The 8395-nt window shown below is 49.2% G+C and overlaps 1 long non-coding RNA gene across 1 annotated transcript; it reads left to right on the top strand.

Moving 5' to 3' along the window:
• Positions 1-1188: 1188 nt before the first annotated feature.
• On the top strand, positions 1189-2765 carry LOC125098467 (uncharacterized). Its single transcript, XR_007126833.1, has 3 exons — positions 1189-1240; positions 1387-1690; positions 2596-2765. It is a non-coding gene; the product is annotated as an uncharacterized LOC125098467 (long non-coding RNA).
• The last annotated feature ends 5630 nt before the right edge of the window (positions 2766-8395 follow it).

Genomic DNA, 8395 nt, shown 5'->3' with positions numbered 1-8395 from the left:
AGGTGGCTCAGTGGATTAAAGCCTCTGCCTTCCGCTCAGGTCACGATCCCAGGGTCCTGGGATTGAGTCCTGGAATCAAGTCAAGTTGGGCTCTCTGCTCAGCAGGGAGCCTGCTTCCCTTCCTCTCTCTCTGCCTGCCTCTCTGCCTACTTGTGATCTCTGTCCAGTAAATAAATAAAATCTTAAAAAAAAAAAAAGAGTGATAAGACTATTCCAGGGTACGTGGAGGGACAGTACATACAAAAGTCCCAGGTCCTTGAGAGACATACCATATTGAGGATAAGTGTTCCATGGGGCTGAGGGAGAAGTACAATGCACCCTGAACTGAGGAATCAGGCAAGAGCGAGATCACGTAGTGCCTAGTGAACCACATTAAAGATGGATTTTTCTTAGAAAATCTGTTTGCTCATCCTGGGAGGTAGATGAATTACTGGTCTCCTACCAAAGATTTTTACCTGCTTCCTTTTGTCTTAGACTGCCAGAGGGCGTTCCTTCTTTGGACAACTTTCCGAAGTTGGGTAGGGTTCTAGGCTTTTTGCAATTAATTCATTCCTTAATCATTATGGCAAGAAGCGGATATTCAGGAGGCAACAAAATGTCTAAAAGAAGACAGAGACACCAGGGGTCCCAGCTCAAAAGTATTTGATCAGTCCCAAGTCTGTGTCCCGGGAGCCAAGAGCGCTTATGTAAGAGAACTTTAGAAATGAGAAATCAACTGGAACTTTCCAGAGATTTTCAGATAGGTCAAAACAGAGAATAGAAAAACCCTTTGAAAGCCTCTTCTTAATAGACCTGCATTTAAAAAGGTTTAGGAGATTAAACCTTGATGCTTTCATATTAAAACCCAAGGCGAACCAACCAGAAAAGAATTTTGCTTAAATATGCCATCAAGTCCCCTTCAGGAAGCAGCATGCTGATGCCTGCCAGGCCTCCGTGTTTGGTTGGGTGTTGATCCTCCGAACACCCTGTGTGGCCAATTAGGAGAAGTACTGATAGTACTTTTAGATTTCAGCCCGTGAGCTTTTTCCTTTTTTTTTTTTTTCTTCTTCCCCATTATAAGGCTTTTTGCCAGCGCAGAAAACACATGCGTCAGGAACACTGATGCAATGAGACGCTAATATCAGATTGCATCATGTGATCCTAGGTGTGGTGCTCCTGAAACTGGTTTTTCTTGGGGTGGTGCTGCGGGAGAAAAGCACTTTGGGGATAACACCCGAGAACTGGCCCTACTCGTCAGATGGTATTTTTTGCATGTACATGCCTGGGGTCCCCACCAGTGTGCTCCTAGGGAAAGGCGGTGCGGCTTTCCTGGCTGAAAGGGGGTGTGCGGGAGACACTCATCAGATAGGCGCGTCCACAGCTGCTTATGTAATCCACGTTACCTAGGGAGGCGCACCCACCAGGCAGGCTGGAAATGACACTTCCTCCTCTGAAACGCGTTCTGAATTGTACCTCACTTTCATCCAGCAGCCTCAGAGCAGCCGCACGTCTCCGGGACAGACCGTTTCGCTGCAAAACTGGAAGAGGAGAAAACGAAGGTGGCTGGGATTTCTGGGGCACTTCCTAGGGGCTGGCCCCGTGTTACAAGCACTTCGCAGGAGGAACTGTGGAAATGTGGGTTCCCAACCGCCAGCCTGCCATCACCCAGCCCCATCCCCCTACTCTGGTGTTTGGTGAAGTCACATTTCCGGTGAGATTAGGCGGCATTGAGGGTCCCTCCCAGAAGTGGAAAGCCATTCACCTTGGCCACAGAAAGCAGCAACTCCGCGATCTATTAAAAAAAAAAAAAAAAAAAAAAAAGGTTACGGATCATGAGAAGGATGCCAATGACCAAAATTAGTCCCGATGGTCTGTGTTTGTGAGTCGGGTTAGGCTAGGGTGCTCTAACTTGGATCTCCAACCTTCACCGCCCAGCATGGTGGCTGTGGGCTATCCTGAACGCTGGAAATGTGGCTTCGTGCAAATTACGGTGTGCTGGTGTGCTGAAGGCATACCCACACCGAGTTTCAACATCTTAGTACCATAAAAAAGAATCTGAAATATATCGTTAATAATTTTATCATCCTGATCACATGTTGAAATGATCATGTTTTTGGCATTAGGTCAACGGAGTACTAAAATTAACGTCACCTACTTTTTTCTACTCTTTCCAGTGTGGCTACCACAACATTTTAAATGACTTAAAACTTAAAGTTTTGTGATTCCCGTTTTATTTCCATTGGATGGCACTGCCTTTGGCCAGCGTACATGGAAAACGGGCAATTTGCTCTGGACCCGACACTTTCTGCCTCTGTTCTCGAGTGTTCCCACCTGTTAAATGGCAAGATAGAGTTTGTACTAAATTTCTTTTGGGGTTCCTTCTGGAAGAATATTCCCTGATTCTGAGGACAGTAATTGGTGGGAGGAGGGATGCTTGCCATAGTGTCTGGAAAGCTGTTTCCCGAAAGAGGAAATTCTTCTAACTCTATTTCTGCCCAGGAGCCATAAAGTTTTAGAATCCTAAGGATCTTTAAATATCATCGTTGGGCTTTCAAGTCACCCAGGCTGCCGGCCCTGCCAGGCTTATGCCTTATTCACCTTTGTTTTTCCCCCAAGTACCAGGGGCAGCCTGACAGGACTACGCTCTCAATTTGTGTTTGTTGATCTGTGTAATACCCAGGTGAAGAATTGAAGCCCAGAGAGGCTCTGAGACCACCTAAGGCCACACAGTAGCTGTGAGATAAGCTCCTTCTCGAAACCCTGGGTGTGGTCTCTGGCCCAGCAGCAGCTGCTTCATTTGGGTGTTTGTTAAAAATACAGAGGGGCGCCTGGGTGGCTCAGTGGGTTAAGTGCCTGCCTTTGGCTCAGGTCATGATCTCAGAGCCCTGGGATCGAGTGCTTCTCTCTCTGCCTCTGCCTGCTTCTCTGCCTGCTTGTGCTCTCTCTCTCTCTCTCTCTCTCTGTCAAATAAATAAATAAATAAAATCTTAAAAAAAAAAAATACAGAATCTCAGGGGGCACCTGGGTGGCTCAGTGGGTTAAAGCCTCTGCCTTCGGCTCGGGTCATGGTCCCAGGGTCCTGGGATCAAGCCCCGTTTTGGGCTCTCTGCTCAGCAGGGAGCCTGCTTCCCCCTCTCTCTCCGCCTGCCTCTCTGCCTACTTGTGATCTCTTATCTGTCAAATAAATAAATAAAATCTTTAAAAAAAAAATACAGAATCTCGGGGCACCCGGGTGACTCAGTAGGTTAAAGCCTCTGCTTTTGGCTCGGTCATGGTCCTGGGGTCCTGGGATTGAGCCCCACATCGGGCCCTCTGCTCAGCAGGGAGCCTGCTTCCCTCTCTCTCTCTGCCTGCCTCTCTGCCTACTTGTGATCTCTGTCAAATAAATAAATAAAATATTAAAATAAAATACAGAATCTCAGGCTGGGTCCCAGATCAGACTGAATCTGAATCTGCATTTTTATCAAGATCCCAAAGGTGATTTTCATGTATCTTATTTTTATGCATATATTTATTTATTTATTTATGAGAGAGAGAGAGAGAGCATGAATGCGCGCACACGCGCGCGGGCATAAGCGGGGGAGGAGAGAGGCAGAAGGAGAGGGAGAAGCAGGCTCTCTGCTGAGCAGGAAACCTGATGCAGGGCTCGATCCCAGGACCCCAAGATCATGCATGCCTTGAGCGGAAGGCAGATGCTTCACCCGCTGAGCGCCCCAGGCACCCCTTACGTGTCTTAAAGTATGAAAAGTCATACCCCTTTTCTCAAGGGAAGCTTCACTGTGTTTGCCCCATGGGAGTTATTCTCAGCCTTATTCCAGGTAGAGAAGACATAGGATGCTGGACTCCAAGCCCCACATGCTGGCAGATGAAGACCAAGATTTCCGGAAGTTCAACAAATGTTTACTGAACCTCTGTTTTGCCCAGCACCTGGAGCCAATGCCCCTGCTTTTCTTCCTGAGGGTTTGAGGGGCTTATGCTTTGTAGCCCCAGTCACCTGCGCATCAAGCAAAAAGCAGCCCCTTCACGATCCCCTCCCTGCCCCATGGGTTCCAGTGTTCCTACTTACATACAGGAGTCCAGGAGAAATGAGAAATGGAAACAGGCATGCCTTGGGAGTTTGGCTTTTCAGACCCAGGACAAACAGGATAGAGATGGGTTTTGTGAACATCTGCGTGTGAGTCTGTAACCACCAGTCCCTCCATCCCCAGCCGGGAGCTTGCCTTTATGTCTCTTAGAACTGTGATAGAACCACGCTTTACAGAATCAGTCTCTAATCAACAGCTCTCCAGTCATTTTTTTTGAAGACTGTCCCTTGTCCGAGCTTACCAAGGAAAGCCACATTCTGCAAACATACCATTTCTCCTGGCAGTGGGCAGTCCAGATGTACGGTTTTGAGGCAGAAAAGGAGCTAGAAGGACAGATGAAGGCAGGTCTTGGAGACATTCGCCAGCATTAACTGTGTAAGAGAGCTGAGAAGCCAGGGGGCTTTCTGGTGAGGTCAAGACACAGAGTCTGAACAGACAAGAAAAACCCCAGCTTTGGGCTCAGGGACAGAATGGGTCATTTGCCCAGGCAGCTAGCAAGAAGGCAAGGAGAGGAGCTTGTTCCGTGTGTCAGGTGGCACTGGTGGCTGGGGACCCCTGCATTTCAGGCCACATGAAGTTGTGCAAAACTACGAGTCTTGGGAACATGAGCAAAGCAAACTGGTGTGAGCTGCTGTAGCCCCAAATCCCAGACTTCCTGAGAGTCACCGTCTCTGGAGGAACAGAGTCAGCCACGGGGAAGCAAAGAACTCTTAAACTGAACCAACATGCTTTGGTGTCTATTGAACACTTACTCTTGCCCGGCCTCGGGCCATATGCTCTCACAGAAACGCCGATTTAATCTTTAGAACAACCATACAACGTGGATACCATCCTTGGTCTCTGCTTTAGTCTGCTTGGGGCTGCGTGACAAGGTACCACAGACTGGCAGAGGGTGGGAGGCGTGTGACTTAAAAAACAGACATTTATTTTCTCCCATTTCCGGAGGCTGGAAGTCCAAAATCAAGGTGTCAGCAGGTTTGGTTTCTTCCTTAGGTTAGCACTGTCAGATGGTTGTCTGCTCACTTTGCTGTCGCCTGGGTTTCCCTCTGTATGTGTCTGTGTGCTGATCTCTTACCAGGGACAACGATCATGTTGGATTACACCCAGCTTCGTGATCCCATTCTAACTTGCTTCTTTCCTCAAAGACCCTAAAGACCCAGTCTGTGTCCTAACTTGGGGTTAGGACAACAGAATTTGATTGGGAGGGGAGGGGAGATACCGTTCATCCTGCAATGGTCCCATTTTACAGATGGAGAAACTCAGACAAAAAGAGGTTCAGGGAGTTGGGCAAGGTCTCACAGGGGGATGTGATGAAGCCAAGATTTCCCCCTAAGCTGCTGACCCTATTCCCTCTTGTGTGGAGGACAGACCCAGCATGGGGCCTCAGGCAGGGGCAACCTCTGTGAACTCAAGCAAGCTCCCACAAATGTATGGAGGTGGGCACAGCCACGCAGCAGAAGGAAAGGGGGCTCCACACGGGAGTGTGGTCCAGCAGGCTGCGCAGAAAGCATGCAGTGGGGTTCATTTTAGCCCCCCACCTTGAATGCTTTCTCCAGGGCACTGTGAAAAAGCACTGTTCCCAAGAGAGGGAGAGCCTTGGAAATGGGAGGCGGGTGAGGGACAATGTGGCTTTAAGTCAATGTGTCTCCTGCTCGACCCTCTCTGGGGAGACATGCCTTCATTTTCTTAAATCCCTCCTCTTCCTCTTCTTTTTTCTACCTTATCTCACTATCTCTACTGGAGTCTCAGTTCAGTTCCGCAGCTGGAAACAGCAGGTGGACGGAAGCAATGGTGCGTTTGGTTCTTCAGGCTGGGAGTCTCAAAAAGAAGCATCATCTGAAAAAACAGCCTCCACTGTGGGCCATGGTGGTGCTGGGCATGGAGCCGGATAGTGCCGGGGTCCAGCATCTACTCCATGTCCGTGCTATTCTGGGTGTGGACTGTGTGGCTGGGTAAGTCCGAGCTGTGGGCTGAGCCCCCTCTGTGTGCAGAACCCTCCCCAAGGCCAGGCCCGTCAACCACCATATCATGGCCTTAGATTAGGCCCCTTGACCCAGTCAACATGAAGGCACAGTGTCCACAAGCCTCAGCTTCCTCTCTTTGTTCAGCAGATCAGGCCTTAGGAACAGCATGTGCAAAGACCCTGAGGTGCGAATGCCTTTTGTTCTTTTGGGCCAAGTGGAGAAGGAGGAAGAGGATGACTATAGACCCAGGTGCTAGGAAGGGGCCAGCCCAGTGAGCTGTGTTCTGTGTGGGTAGAGCAGTTAATTTTGTAGCGAACACGGGAAGCAGTGGCTTGGAGAGGTTCTGAGGATCAAGTTGTTCAACCAGATGACTGGGACTCTGTGATTTGGAAACCCACGCTCTTTTTGCCACACATCACTGCTCCTCCACCCTGAGACCTGGACCCCTTCTCAGAATATGCCTCAACGACATTGGGCTGAGCCTGGAAGCTTGGACCTTCAGACATGCCCTTGAACGTGCTCTGTGGATGCAAACCAGAGACAGGCCCTGCAAGTATGCTCTGTAGACACATGCCGTCAGCATGCCCCATGGGTACGTTCCGTGGATGCACGCCATAGACGGGTACCACAGTTGTGCACTGTGGACACGCACCACTGACAAGCTTCATGGATGTGCTCTGGGGATATACACTACAGACAGACTTCATGGGCAGGCACTGTGGCAATGTACCCGGAGGTGGCTTGGGCTGGTACACAGATGAACATTTTAAAAATTCCAGTTGCTACAAATTTATTTCAGTGCAAGTTAGAACTACCTGTATGTGTGTGGTAATGAGAAATCAAATCCATGCTTTCAATAATGAATGCTATGGCGTTCCCCTTTAAAAATTACCCATCTCAGTTTAAAATAGGTGTTGATTTAAGGCGAGATACTCAGGCAGGTGCTGTGCAGATCTTGAGGCAAGGAGTCCACAAACACCTTTGTCCAGAGAGATCAGGAGTCTTTTCTCTCCCACCTCCGGGGTTCTTTGGTCTGTGATGAACCACGGACTCTAAGGACCGGGAAAGATGGGTTCGTGGCGGAGAAAGCAAGCCTATTTAAAGGCACACGCTGAATCACGCAGGCCTGGACCTGATCCATGGGAGCCTTCTTGCCTTTGCATGTGTGACCAGGTATACAACCCATAATCAAACACCAGCCTGATTATGGGGCTTAGGAAGCAGGAAGCTGGCCCCCCGAGGAGGATGAGCCTTGCCGCTGGGAACCTGATCTTGGCATGTCGTGTCTAGTGTCTAGGTGCGAAATACAGTCATTTCTATGTCTATTAGGTTGCTCTGGAAAGTATCATTTTCTAGTTGGAACCCAGTCCCCTCCTTTGAGGGACGAGAGAGCAGAAAGCTGGAGAAGGTCCTCTGTCTCCTGGTCAGAGCCGAAGGAAGCAAGGCCCTCCTCCCCACCAGGCCGCCAGGACCCACCTTGACAACTAAACCACTCATTATTTTTTATCTTCTGGATGGTTTGAATAACTATTATTATGCACACTATTTTTTTTTTTGCTTCAAAAGAGCATGTTTATTACCAAACCTCATTAAATAGCCTGTGTCTTGGGCTGGTTTCCCTTCCCTCCCTTGGAGGGAAGGAAGGAATTTGGCTGGACCCAGAAGCGTTCTCCTCCCACACCATTCCCTAATGGTTTGTGTCCAAAACAGGGTGCTAGGGATTTCTGGGCAACCAGTCTGACAGGGACGGGGTTTCCAGATGACTCATGGGGCAGTGGTGAACACAGGTGACCCCAGGAATGCAGGCAGGGCCCTTCTGGGGAGGCAAAAAAGGGTGGACCCCAGGGAGAGACAGCGAGGGAGGGATCTGGGGAGCACAGACTCTGGAACTGGCCTGCTCAGGTTTGGATCCCAGCTTTGTTGTGTGCTGTGTGATCTTGGACCAGTTAAAGAGCCTCCTCTAAAAGTGGGAATTTTATTATTATTTTTAAAAGATTTTATTTATTTATTTGACAAAGAGAGAGAGACATAGTGAGAGAGGGAACACAAGCAGGGGGAGTGAGAGAGGGAGAAGCAGGCTTCCCGCTGAGCAGGGAGCCTGATGTGGGGCTGGATCCCAGGACCCTGGGATCATGACCCAAGCTGAAGGCAGACGATTAATGACTGAATGACCCAGGCATCCCTGAAAGTGGGAATTTTAACAATAAAATCTACCTTAGAGCCAGCTTCATTCTGTGATCCAAGGGGGCTGGTCTTAGAATGGTGCCCAGCATGTAGTAAGTGGGGTGCTGATATCACAAGGATTAGGCTGAGTGAAAAAGTCAACCTAAGGGGCAGCTGGTAGCTCAGTTGTTATGTGTCTGGGTC

Source organism: Lutra lutra, chromosome 4 (assembly GCF_902655055.1).
Source record: "Lutra lutra chromosome 4, mLutLut1.2, whole genome shotgun sequence".
NCBI classification, from domain to species: Eukaryota; Metazoa; Chordata; class Mammalia; order Carnivora; family Mustelidae; genus Lutra; species Lutra lutra.
The sequence above is the reverse complement of the archived record's forward strand: the minus strand, read 5'-3'. Positions and strand labels throughout refer to the sequence as shown.